The sequence below is a fragment of the Phacochoerus africanus genome, chromosome 5, assembly GCF_016906955.1.
Source record: "Phacochoerus africanus isolate WHEZ1 chromosome 5, ROS_Pafr_v1, whole genome shotgun sequence".
Taxonomy (NCBI): domain Eukaryota; kingdom Metazoa; phylum Chordata; class Mammalia; order Artiodactyla; family Suidae; genus Phacochoerus; species Phacochoerus africanus.
The window spans coordinates 18773073-18787152 of NC_062548.1; positions in this window are offsets into that span (position 1 = coordinate 18773073).

Sequence of the window (14080 nt, forward strand, 5' to 3'; positions counted from 1 at the left end):
GGAATGTGGGCCAGAATACATCGGATTCAGCCACAGGCTGCCAGTTTGCTACCGCTGACCTGCTAGAGCCTCAAGGCACACAGAAGCATGCAAGGTAGATTTGTTGATTGAAAAAAGTGGATAAATGCCCAATCGTTTAGGCCCAGTTCAAAGTCTTTTTTTCCAGACCAAGCTTACATATTTCTGAGATTATCTCATAGAACCACACCAAGCTCCCGAAAGATCTCATATTTCTTAGCCTTCTCATGTACTTTTTCATCCTTTTTCAATATTTTTCCTTCAGAAGTTAACTCAAGGGCCACAACCCCCAGGTGATCACTCTTGACCACTCACAGGCTGGCTTAATACCCCTTCTGGCTCCCATAGCCTCCTGGACTTCATGAAGTACCAATTGCATCGTATCTGGATTCATGGATTGTCCACACCACCCCCCAAAATGTTACTAAACTCCTGGGAGTAGGGACATGATTTATACATGACCATTCACTATGCCAGTCTCAGAAGGATTATTCAGGAAGTTCATGAGTGTGAGCTACTTGTATTAAACACCTTATTAAAAACAAAAATAGACGTTCCCCACCCTCACACCATGCACAAAAATAAACTCCAAGTGGCTGAAAGACTTAAATATACGACAGGACACCATCAAACTCCTAGAAGAGAACATAGGCAGAACACTCTCTGACATCAACATCATGAATATTTCTCAGGTCAGTCTCCCAAAGCAATAGAAATTAGAGCAAAAATAAACCCATGGGACCTCATCAAACTGAAAAGCTTTTGCACAGCAAAGGAAACCCAAAAGAAAACAAAAAGACAACTTACAGAATGGGAGAAAATAGTTTCAAATGATGCAACCGACAAGGGCTTCATCTCTAGAATATATAAACAACTTATACAACCCAACAGCAAAAAAGCCAATCAATCAATGGAAAAATGGGCAAAAGACCTGAATAGACTGTTCTCCAAGGAAGATATACAGATGGCCAACAAACACATGAAAAAATGCTCAACATCGCTGGTTATAAGAGAAATGCAAATCAAAACTACCATGAGATACCACCTCACACCAGTCAGAATGGCCATCATTAATAAATCCACAAATAACAAGTGCTGGAGGGGCTGTGGAGAAAAGGGAACCCTCCTGCACTGTTGGTGGGAATGGAAACTGGTACAGCCACCCTGGAGAACAGTTTGGAGATACCTTAGAAATCTATACATAGAACTTCCATATGACCCCACAATCCCACTCTTGGGCATCTATCCGGACAAAACTCTACTTAAAAGAGACACGTGCACCCGCATGTTCATTGCAGCACTATTCACAATAGCCAAGACATGGAAACAACCCAAATGTCCATCGACAGAGGATTGGATTCAGAAGAGGTGGTATATATACACAATGGAATACTACTCAGCCATCAAAAAGAATGACATAATGCCATCTGCAGCAACATGGATGGAACTAGAGAATCTCATACTGAGTGAAATGAGCCAAAAAGACAAAGACAAATACCATATGATATCACTTATAACTGGAATCTAATATCCAGCACAAATGAACATCTCCTCAGAAAAGAAAATCATGGACTTGGAGAAGAGACTTGTGGCTGCCTGATGGGAGGGGGAGGGAGTGGGAGGGATCGGGAGCTTGGGCTTATCAGACACAGTTTAGAATAGATTTACAAGGAGATCCTGCTGAATAGCATTGAGAACTTTGTCTAGATACTCATGTTGCAACAGAAGAAAGGCTGGGGGAAAAATGTAATTGTAATGTATACATGTAAGGATAACCTGACCCCCTTGCTGTACAGTGGGAAAATAAATAAAAATAAAAATAAAAATAAAAAAAACAAAAATAGACGTTCCCATTGTAGCTCAGCAGTAATGAACCCAACTGGTAAACATGAGGACACTGGTTCGATCCCTGGCCTTGCTCAGTGGGTTGAGGATCCCGTGTTGCCATAAACTGCGGTGTAGGTTGCAGACGCACCTCAGATCTGGCATTGCTGTGGCTGTGGTGTAGGATGGCAGCTACAGCTCCAATTCCACCCCTAGCCTGGAAACTTCCACATGCTGTGACTGCGGCCCTAAAAAGACTAAATAAATAAATAAAAATAAGTGTAACTGATATCAGATATGTGTACTCAAATCCAAGATAAATTCAAAGTCTCTCTTCCACTTCCAAGACAATAACGCTGGTCTAGCTACCATCGTCTCTTGCCTTGGATTACTCCTGACTGGGCCTCCCACTTGCACTCCTGTTTCCTTTATTCCATTCTCCGCATAGCAACCAGAGTGACCTTTGCCTGTAAATCAGATCATGGTGCTCTCACACTTAAGGTCCCTAAATGGCACCTTAGTCCTCTTAAGTAAAAATTATGGGAGTTCCTACTGTGGTGCAGTGGGTTGATGGTTGCGTTGTCTCTGTGACTGTGAGGGTTCAATCCATAGCCCAGTGCAGTGGGATAAGGATCTTGTGTACGTTGCAGCAGCGGCTTGGATTTGATCCCTGGCCTGGAAATTTCCATATGCCGAGGGTGTGGCCAACAAAAAAAATGGTTGAGGAAAAATGAAAGAAAAATATTTGTGGTACATTAAAATTACACTTGATTTGGAGTTCCCATGGTGGCACAGAGGAAACAAATCCAACTAGGAACCATGAGGTTGTGGGTTCGGTCCCTGGCCTTGCTCAGTGGGTTAAGGATCGGTCGTTGCCATGAGCTGTGGTGTAGGTCACAGACGCGGCTTGGATCCTGCATTGCTGTGGCTGTGGCAGTGGCATAGGCTGGTGGCTACAGCTCTGATTAGACCCCTAGCCTGGGAACCTCCATATGTTGTGGGTGGGGCCATAAAAAGACAAAAAGACGAAAAAAGAAAATTACCCTTGATTCAAATTTCAGGGTCCACAACTAAAGGTTTATGGTAATCCAACCATGTCTGTTCATTAAACAGCAACTATGGCTGCTTTCTTGCTAAAGTAGCAGAAATGAATTATAGCAGAGACTATAGCCCACAAAGCCTAAGCTAGTTTCTCTTTGGCACCTTACGAAAAAGGTTTGCTAACTCTTGTTCTATGTCTTGATCTGAATGAGGTCACATCCATGGGTGTATACAGATGTAAACACTCACTAAACTGTGCACTTAAAATTTGTACACTTCCGGGGAGTTCCCATTGTGGTGCAGCAGAAATGAATCTGACTAGTAACCAGGAGGATGCAGGTTCGATCCCTGGCCTTCTTCAGTGGGTCGGCGATCCGGCGTTGCCTAGAGCTGTGGTGGAGGTTGTAGAGGCAGCTTGGCTCCTGCTGTGGCGTAGGTCGGCAACTGTGGCTAGGATTCAGTCCCTGGTCCAGGAACTTCCATGTGCCACGAGTGCAGCCCTAAAAAGAAAAAATAATTGTACACTTTATGTACCCCGGAGCATGGTTTTTGTTTTTTTTTTTTGTCTTTTTAGGCCGCACCCACGGCATTTGGAAGTTCCCAGGCTAAAGGTGGAATCGGAGCCACAGCTGCCAGCCTACACCACAGCAATTTGGGATTCAAGCTGCATCTGTGGCCTACGCCACAGCTTACAGCAGTGTGGGATCCTTACCCCACTGAATGAGGCCAGGGATCAAACGGCATCCTCATGGATATTAGTCAGATTCATTATTGTTGAGCTACATGGAAACTCCCCAGCTCTCCCTTTTCATAAAATTTTAGCTCAAAGATGTTGCCTCCCTAGAGAAGTTCCCTGACATTAACTATTCCTTTCACTGCCTATCACTCTATCATATGGCTTTTTTGCCCTCCTTATCTGATATTATTAATATATTTGTATGCTTGTTTACTGTATGCCTCCTTCCCACTAAAAGATAAGCTCCCTGAGAACAGGGATATTGTCACAGGATCGACAGTACTCTCTAGATAATTAATGAAGAACATTTCAAAGGACTCTGTGAAAAAGAGATTGTTCCATTTAACAAGTGGAATTTTGGTTGAATGAAAAGTGAATGGCAGGAGTTCCTGCTGTGGCACAGTGGAAACAAATCTGATGCTAGTCAGACGTGGGTTCAATCCCTGGCCTCACCCAGTGGGTTAAAGATCCAGTGTTGTCGTGAGCTGTGGTGTAGGTTGCTGACACGGCTCGGATCCCTTCGCTGTGGCTCTGGCCGGCAGCTACAGGTCCAATTGGACCCCTGGCCTGGGAACCTCCATATGCCACAGGTGCGGCCCTCAAAAGACAAAAAAAAAAAAAAAGAGAGGAAAAGGAACGCAGAACTAAATGTAAAGCTCAAAACTATGAAATTTCTAGAAGATAAAATAGAAGACCTAGATCACCGCCTGTGTGGCAATGATGACTTTTTAGATGCCATAGCAAAAGCATGATCCAGGAAAGAAATAATTGATAAACTAGCTAGATTTCATTGAAATGAAAAACGGCTCTGTGAAAGACAATGCCAGGGGAATGAGAAGACAAGCCATAGAATGAGGGAAAATATTTGCTAAAGGCACATCTGATAAAAGACTGTTATCCAAAATATACAAAGAACTCAAAAGTCAAAAATAAGAAAACAGGAGTTTCCATCCTGGCTCAGCAGAAAGGAATCTGACTAGTACCCATGGGGATGCAGGTTCGATGCCTGGCCTTGCTCAGTGGGTTAAGGATTCAGTGTTGCCATGAGCTGTGGTGTAGGTCACAGATGTGGCTGGGATCCTGCGTTGCTATAGCTATGATGTAGGCCCGTAGCTGCAGCTCCAATTCAACCCCTAGCCTGGGAACCTCTATATGCTACAGGTGCCATATGCCCTCGGGGAAAAAAAAAAGACAAAATAAATAAATAAGAAAATAACCTGATTAAGAAATGTGTCAGGGAGTTCCCGTTGTGGCGCAGTGGTTGACGAATCCGACTAGGAACCATGAGGTTGCGGGTTCGGTCCCTGCCCTTGCTCAGTGGGTTAATGATCCAGCGTTGCCGTGAGCTGTGGTGTAGGTTGCAGACGAGGCTCGGATCCTGCGTTGCTGTGGCTCTGGCGTGGGCCGGTGGCTACAGCTCCGATTCGACCCCTAGCCTGGGAACCTCCATATGCCGCGGGAGCGGCCCAAAGAAATAGCAAAAAAAGACAAAAAAAAAAGAAAAAGAAATGTGTCAGGAGTTCCCTGCTGGTTCAGCAGGTTAAGGATTCAGCGTCATCACTGCTGTGGCAAAGGAAGTTCCCGGCTCAGGAGCATCCATGTGCCTCAGACATGGCCAATAACAAAACAAAAAAAGGAGTACCCATTGTGGTATAGTGGAAATAAATCCGACTAGGAACCATGGGGTTGTGGGTTCAATCCCTGGCCTCCCTCAGGGGGTTAGGGATCCCGTGTTGCTGTGGTGTGGTGTAGGCCAGTTGCTACAGCTCCCCTAGCCTGGGAACGTCCATATGCCTTGGGTGTGGCCCTAAAAACACGAAAGCAAACAAAAACAATGAAAGGGAGTTCCCTGGTGGTCTAGTGGTTAGGATTTGGAGCTTTTACCACTGGAGCCCAGATCCAGTCCCTGGTTTTGGAACTGAGATCCCACATCAAGCTGCTACATGCCACGGCCAAAAACAAAAACAAAAGCCCTTACACAAAACAGCAATGCGATACCACTACACATCTATTAGAATGCCCAGAATCCAGAACGCCAACACCACCAAATGCTGATGAGCACTTAGAGCAATGGGAACTCTCATGCGTTGCTGGTAGGGATGTGAAATGGTACAGCTACTTGGGAAGACAATTGGTGGCGTCTTACGAATGTCAACATACTCTTATCATACGAACCAGTAATCAATCACGCCCTTGAAACTCGCAAGGGAGCTGAAAAGTTATGTCCACAGAAAACTTGCACGTGGATGTGTATAGTAGTTTCATTCATAATTGCCAGAAATTAGAAGCAACCAAAATGCCCAAGTGTGACTGGATAAATAAGCTGTGGTACATTCAGACAATGGGCTATTATTCAGCACTAAAAAGAAATGAGTTATTAAGTTATGAAAGACATGCAGGAATCTTAAATACCTATTACTAAGTTAAGAAAAAGACCAGTCTAGGGAGTTCCCGTCGTGGCGCAGTGGTTAACGAATCTGACTAGGAACCATGAGGTTGCGGGTTCGGTCCCTGCCCTTGCTCAGTGGGTTAACGGTCCGGCGTTGCCGTGAGCTGTGGTGTAGGTTGCAGATGCGGCTCGGATCGCGCGTTGCTGTGGCTCTGGCATGGGCCGGTGGCTACAGCTCCGATTCGACCCCTAGCCTGGGAACCTCCATATGCCGCAGAAGCGGCCCAAAGAAATAGAAAAAAAAAAAAAGTTATGAAAGACATGCAGGAATCTTAAATACCTATTAGTAAGTTAAGAAAAAGCCCAGTCTATGGAGTTCCCATCATGGCTCAGTGGTTAATGAATCCGACTAGGAACCATGAGATTTTCGGTTTGATCCCTGGCCTCGCTCAGTGGGTTAAGGCTCCGGTGTTGCTATGAACTGTGCTGTGGCTCTGGCATAGTCCATCGGCTACAGCTCTGATTAGACTCCTAGCCTGGGAACCTTCATATGCCGTGGGTGCAGCCCTCAAAAGAAAAAAGAAGGAGTTCCCGTTGTGGCACAGTGGTTAACAAATACGACTAGGAACCATGATGTTGTGGGTTCGGTCCCTGGCCTTGCTCAGTGGGTTAAGGATCTGGCATTGCCGTGAGCTGTGGTGTAGGTTGCCGACTTGACTTGGATCCCACGTTGCTGTGGCTCTGGCATAGGCCGGTGGCTACAGCTCCGATTAGACCCCTATGCTGGGAACCTCCATATGCAGCAGGAGTGGCCCTAAAAAAGGCAAAAAGACAAAAAAAAAAGAAAGAAAGAAAAGAAAAAAGAAAAGAGTGAACCATAATGGGAACTGTGGACTTGAATGGCAATCATCTGCCAGTGTAGGTGCATCAGTTATAACAGATGTACCACTCTCATGTGAGATGTTGAAAATGGGGGGATACTACACATGTGTGGATGCAGGGGCTCTATAGGAAATCCCTGTACCTTCCCATCGATGCTGTGAACCTAAGACTGTTTTAAAAAATAAAGTCTTGGGAGTTCCCGTTGTGGCTCAGCAGGTTAAGAATCTGACAAGTGGAGTTCCCATCGTGGCGCAGTGGAAATGAATCCAACTAGGAACCATGAGGTTGCGTGTTTGATCGCTGGCCTCGCTCAGTGGGTTAAGGATCCAGCGTTGCTGTGGCTGTGGCGTAGTCCGGCAGCTGTAGCTCTGATTAGACCCCTAGCCTGGGAACCTCCATATGCCATGAGTGTGGCCCTAAAAAGCCAAAAAAAAAAAAAAAGAATCTGACAAGTATCCATGAGGATGCGGGTTCTATCCCCAGCCTCGATCAGTGGGTTAAGGATCCAGCTTTGCCATGAGCTGTGGTATGCCGCTCTGGCATTGCTGTGGCTGTGGTGAAGTCTGGCAGCTGCACATCTGAATCGACCCCTAGCCTGAGAACTTCCATACGCCGCAGGCGCAGCCCTAAACAATAATAATAATAATAATAATAAAGTCTTAATTTTAAAAAATGGATAGGAGTTCCTGCTGCAGCGCAATAGGATCAGTGGCCTCTTGGGCATGATAGGACCTCTTGAGAGCGCTGGGACACAGTGGGTTAAGGATCTCGTGTTTCCACAGCTGCAGCTTAGGTTCCCTGGCCCGGGAACTTCCATATACAGTGGGTGCAGCCAAAAAAACAAAAAGAAGTCTTACTGGGGAATGATCAGTGAGCTTGGTAAAAAATTAGGGCAGAGTGTTTTTGGTTTTTCGGGTTTTGTTTTTTTGTTTGTTTGTTTTTTGGCTTTCTAGGGCCACACGTGTGGCATATGTAAGTTTCCAGGCTAGGCGTTGAATGGGAGCTACGCTTCCAACCACAGCCGCAGCCACAGCAGCATGGGATCCGAGCCACATCTGTGACCTACACCACAGCACGGCAACACTGGATCCCCAGCCCACTGAGCGAAGCCAGGGATCAAACCCGAGTCCTTGTGGATACTAGTGGGATTTGTTTCTGCTGCACCACAATGAGAACTCCGGGGCAGAGTGTTCTGATGCCATGGTGGTCAAGGGTCTGGTCAAATCCAGTGGGAAGGACTTCCCAGAGAAGATGTCATTTGCGCCTGACCTTGAAAAATTTAGGCATGAAGTTTAGGCACTTCAGGAAGATGACCTGGCGTCGATGAGGTTGAGGGATGCAGGATATGGTGAAGAGGTCAGTTTATCTTCTTCATGAGGAAGCAGATTGAGACAGACCATCTGGAGCTGGTCTGCTCAGCATACCACACTAGGTAGTAGGGGGTTAGTTCAGAGGTTACAGGGAGCTACTGAAAGTCGTTCAGCAGAAAATTGGCATGGTCCAGCCTCCACTTTCCAAAGGATGATCTAACAGGATGAATGGGATGGCTGTAAAGATAGTGCAAGGCTGGAGGTAGGCCAGAGCAGTTACCCACTTGTAATAAGGGCTTATGGCCAGCAGGTGGCAGTGGAGATGGAGGGAGGGACGCTGCACGGGAAGAATTAGCAGAACTTGGCAGACAGTTGATTGCTAGTGATAATGATCCTCTGAACAGCCGTTCCTCTTGCCTTCTGTGAAGCTAGCCTTTCCCAGTCTCCTCCTACCTCCTACCTCCTCGGAGGCTCCTTCTCAGTCTCTCTTACAGGCCACTTCTCCTGGACACCTCCATCAATTGTCAGGGTTCCTCAGCCATCTTCCCTCAATTGCGTTCTCTCATCCCGCACTTCTCAAGGGCAGAGGCAGATACCCTGAAGCTTCAGGACCCCTCCCTCACAGGGGCCCTTCTTTGCTCAAAGTATCTGGGAGCTATAGGTGAGGTGGGAAAGCCAGGTTGCAACCTGGAAGCATTTGCATATAAGCATTTCTGGTAATTTGCCTAAAGAGATCTCAGAAGAAAAAGACTTGATTCCCTAAGCCTCCAGTCATTTGTCATGATTTCATTGTGCATTCCAATGGCCATCTTTTTTTTTTTTTTTCTTTTTAGGGCTGCACCTGCGGCATAGGAAGGTTCCCAGGCTAGGGGTCGAATCGGAGCCATAGCCACTGGCCTACACCACACCCCTGCAACGCGAAGGCCATCTCTTAAGCCAAAGACTCACAAGGACTATCCCCATCTTGGAACCTGGGTGCCCATCTAACTCCTAGATTCCTCCCGCAGGTATCCCAGGCACCCTGGATGCAAGCATTTAAAACTGAACTCATGGGAGTTCCCATTGTGGCTTAGTGGTAATAGGATTCATGAGGATTCGGGTTTGATCCCTGGCCTTGCTCAGTAGATTAAAGGATCTGGCGTTGCCATGAGCTGTGGGGTAGGTGGCAGACATGGCTTAGATCCTGCGGTGCCGTGCTGTAGATCGGCAGCAACAGCTCAGGTTTAACCCCTAGCCTGGGAACTTCCATGTGCCTCAGGCATGGCCCTAAAAAGACAAAAAACAAAAAATCTGAACTCATGATCTGAACCACAAAATGTGCTCTGAGGTGGACCACTGGCCACCCAGTTGCTCCAACCAGGAAGGAAGACACCACCTTCCTTTCCCTCAAACCCCACATCCTGCCACCAAGTATTTCCCATCCTTTTTTTTTTTTTGTCTTTTTAGGGCTATACCTGCGGCATATGGAGGTTCCCAAGCCAGGGGTCTAATCGGAGCTGTAGCCGCCGGCCTACACCACAGCCAGAGCAACGCAGGATCCAAGTCACTTCTGCGACCTACACCACAGCTCATGGCAATGCTGGATCCTTAACCCACTGATCAAGGCCAGGGATCAAACCCGAAACCTCATGGTTTCTAGTCAGATTTGTTAACCACTGAGCCATGACGGGAACTCCCATCCATCTTAAATATTTCTCCATTCTACCCATTTCCCTCCAGTCTCACACCTGAATCTTAGCCCTTGATGTCTTGTAATCAGTAACAGAACCAAGAAGTGGCTTGCTGGAACTGCTGGGACTTTAGTCATTTCCCCAGCCACACACACACACACACACACCACCCCACTTTAGTCATTTCCCCAGCCTCTCTCTCTCTCTCTCACACACACACACACACACACACACACACCCCCGCGCCACTGCCATTATCTCTCACTGTCGGCTCACCCCATTCTCTGATAGGGACAATGGCAGTTTTCTCAGTCTTATGTAAAGTGATATGCAAATGAAGCTTCCAGGCGAGTCCAGTCCTCCAGCCTCCCGCTCCTACCAGCCCGACAGCTGCTCCCAACCCTCCTGGCAAGGAAACATCCTAGGGCTCAGGCCATGTGCACCAGCCCATCCCTTCTCCCGCTGAAGTTGTACGCAGGTTTCCCTTCAAGTGGGTACGCAGAGAACAAGCAAGGAAGAGAGCCGCTCAAGGTCAGGGCCTCATAATGTGTTAGAGCAGGTGGAGGGGTCACAGAGACGGAGGCTGGGGAGATACCATTTTAGACCAGGTCACCTCTGCTGAGGTGGCAGCTGAACAGAGACTTCAGGGTTTCTCCACACAGCAGCCAGGCGGGAGCTTCTCAAACTGCCACGCTGACGCGGTCATTCAACTCCAAGTCATGGCTCCCACGAAACTCCTTTCCGAGACCCAAAAAGCCCTGCATGGTGGCCCCTGCCGCATATGACAGCCTCAACTCTCAGTCCGCCACACTCCAGCCACACTGGTCACTTGTGTCCCTCTACAAATTTGTTTGTTTTTTTTTTTAATCTTTTTAGGGCTGCACCCTGCACCTGCCTCATATGCAAATTCCCAGGCTAGGCGTCGAATCAGAGCTGCCACAGCAACATGGGATCCAAACCGTGTCTGGGACCTACACCCCAGCTCCTGGCAACGCTGGATCCTTAACCCACTGAGCCAGGCCCAGGATTAAAGCCGCATCCTCATGGATACTAGTGGGGTTCATTAACCGCTGAGCCACGGCGGGAACTCCCCTTCACAAGCTCTTTCTCCACTCTGGGCTTTCTCACACATGGTTCTCTTTCTTTTTTACCCAGTCAAAACCTACGGGGTAACATTACCGCCTACAGAATCCTTCCCTGGTTCTCAGACTATATATCTCCTGTAACATTCTGTTTTTTGGGTTTTTTTTTTTTTTCTTGCATCTTAACACTGGAAATAATTACTCCACGTCCTGCGGGCTCATGGCAAGAGAGGGGTCATATCTGTCTTGTTCACTTAGGTGCACATGTTTACTCCTTGTCTGGGGGAGTGATAGGCACATATTGAAATATCAGTAGCTACGAGTTGGCTGGTATCTACATGGATGCCTGATGGCAATGACCCATATGAGTGAGAGTCACTCAAAACATTTTTTTCTTTAAGGAGCTCCCATCATGGCTCAGCAGAAACGAATCTGACTAGTATCCATGACGATGCAGGTTCAATCCCTGGCCTCACTCAGTGGGTTCAGGATCTGGTGTTGCCATAAGCTGTGCTGTAGGATCGAAGACGCAGCTTGGATCGGGCACTGCCATGGCTGTGACGTAGGTTGCTGCTGTGGCTGGGCTTCAGGCCCTGGTCCAGGAACTTCCTGTGCATCAAAAAAAGGGCAAAAAATGTTAACAAGTGGTAAACACTAAGCACCAATCTGTGGTTTTCTACAAATTAATTCACTCAATTCTCACAATAACCCTCTCAAGGAGATTATCCTCCCTGTTTTACAGATGGTAAAAAAAAGAAAGGAAGGAAGGAAGGAGGGAGGGAGGGAGGGAGGGAGGAAGGAAAGAAAGAAACGAAAAGAAAGAAAAGAAAAGAAAAGAAAGAAAGAAAAGAAAGATAGCTGGCTAAGTGACTTGACCCACGTGACACAGTTGGAAAGAAACAGAGCAGGGACTTGAACCAGAGAGACTGACTCACATGTGTGCCCATCAAATGCAGGTCTGTGAAGTACTGGGCATCCTTCTAGGTACCAGGGAAAAACAGTTTAAAAAAATTCTCAATGTTCCGGCATTTATTGAGCTGGTGCTTCTGATAGAGGAAGACAAAGCACAAATATATAAGCAAGTGAAGGTATAAAATAATGAGGGTAATATATGTTATGAAAAAATAGGAGTTCCCTTCTCAGCTCAGTGGCTAATGAACCCGATTAGGATCCATGAGGACAGGTTCGATCCCTGGCCTCCCTCGGTGGGTTAAGGATCTGGCGTTGCTGTGAGCTGTGGTGTAGGTCACAGATGAGGCTTGGATCCCATGTTGCTGTGGCTGTGGTGTAGGCAAGCGGCTATAGCTCTCATTGGACCCCTAGCCTGGGAACTTGCATATGCCACAGGTGCAGCCCTAAAAAGCAAAAAAAAAAAAAAAAGAAGAAGAAGAAGAAGAAGAAAACAAAGAAGAAGAAAAAAATAGGGAGTTCCTGTCACGGCTCAGTGGTTAATGAATCCAACTAGGAACCATGAGGTTGCGGGTTCGATCCCTGGCCTCTCTCAGTGGGTTAAGGATCTTGCATTGCCATGGCTCTGGTGTAGGCCGGTGGCTACAGCTCCGATTAGACCCCTAGCCTGGGATCCTCCTATGCCGAGGGTGCAGCCCTAGAAAAGACAAAAAGACAAAAAAGAAAGAGAGAGAGAGAAGGAGAGAGAGAGAGAGAGAAAGAAGAGAGAGAGAGAGAGAGAGAGAGAAAGAAAGAGAGAAAGAAAGAAAGAAAGAAAGAAAAGAAAGAAGAAAGAAAGAAGAAGAAAGAAAAGAAACAGAAAGAAAGAAAGAAAGAAAGAAAGAAGAAAGAAAGAAAGAAAGAAAGAAAGAAAAAAGGAAAAGAAAGGAAGGAAGGAAGGAAGGAAGGAAGGAAGAAAGTAAGAAAGTAAGAAGAAAGAAGTGGGGTTGGGGAGAGGGAGTGAGAGGCATGGGAGGTGCTATTCTGGACACAGTGGTCTGGCGAGGCCTCTTGGGTGTTGTGACATTGGACAGAGACTGCTTAGGGGGAAGAACATTCTAAGCAAAGGGAAAGAAGTACAAAGAGGCTGCCCAGCTTATCCTGACAGAAGACAACCAAGAGACCCAGGAGGCCGCTGGGACGGGGAAACAGTAGGAGCTAAGAGTCAGGCTTGAATCCAGCAGGGGTTTGAAGGCCAAGCTAGGAGGTTTCATTGGAATCTCAAGTGGAGGAGGAAGGCTTGAGCAGAAACTAGTGTTGGAAAAGGATTGGAGGAGTGAGAGTAGAAGGCAATTTCAATAGGAGTTCCTGTTGTGGCTCAGCGGTAATGAAGCCAGCTAGTATCCATGAGGTCTCAGGTTTGATCCCTGGCCTCGGTCAGTGAGTTAAGGATCTGGCATTGCCAGTGAGCTGTGGCGTAGGTCGTAGATGCGGCTTGGATCCAGCGTTGCCATGGCTGCGGTGTAGGCCTGCAGCTGGGGCTCCGATTCGACCCCTAGCCTGGAAACCTCCATGTGCCACAAGTGTGCCTTAAAAAGACTCAAAAAAAGAAAAAAGAAGGTGATTTTGCGGTAGCCTAGATGAAAGGTGATGGAGACCAAAATTTTTAAGGAGAATGGGGTTGTCAGATTCAGCAAATAACTCTTCCTGGGGACCTCCCAGAGGAGGCTTTGGAAGTCAACTGTAGAATAGCTGGGGTCCCAGGAGGCCAGGAGAGGGTGGCTGAGCTGCTAGAACACCTCTCTCCTTTCTGGGAGGACTGGAAACTTCTGAGAGCACCGCCAAGCACAGAGACGAAACTTGACGTTTAACCTGCTTCGCCACTAAGTGAATTCTCTACATCTTGGCTTTTTTTTTTTTTTTTTTTTTTTTTAGGGCCGCACCCGAGGCATATGGAGGTTCTCAGGCTAGGGGTCCAATCAGAGCTGTAGCCACCGGCCTACACCACAGCCACAGCAATGCAGGATCCAAGCCGCATCTGCAACCTACACCACAGCTCACGGCAATGCCAGGTCCTTAATCCACTGATCCAGGCCAGGGATTGAACCTGTGTCCTCATGGATAGCAGTCAGATTTGTTTCTGCTGAGCCAAGACAGGAACTCCTTTTGCCTTTTTCCACTTAATGTATGTGTAGCCTCTTTCCAGGTCATTGCATACAGATTTATCTCTTGTGTTTAAA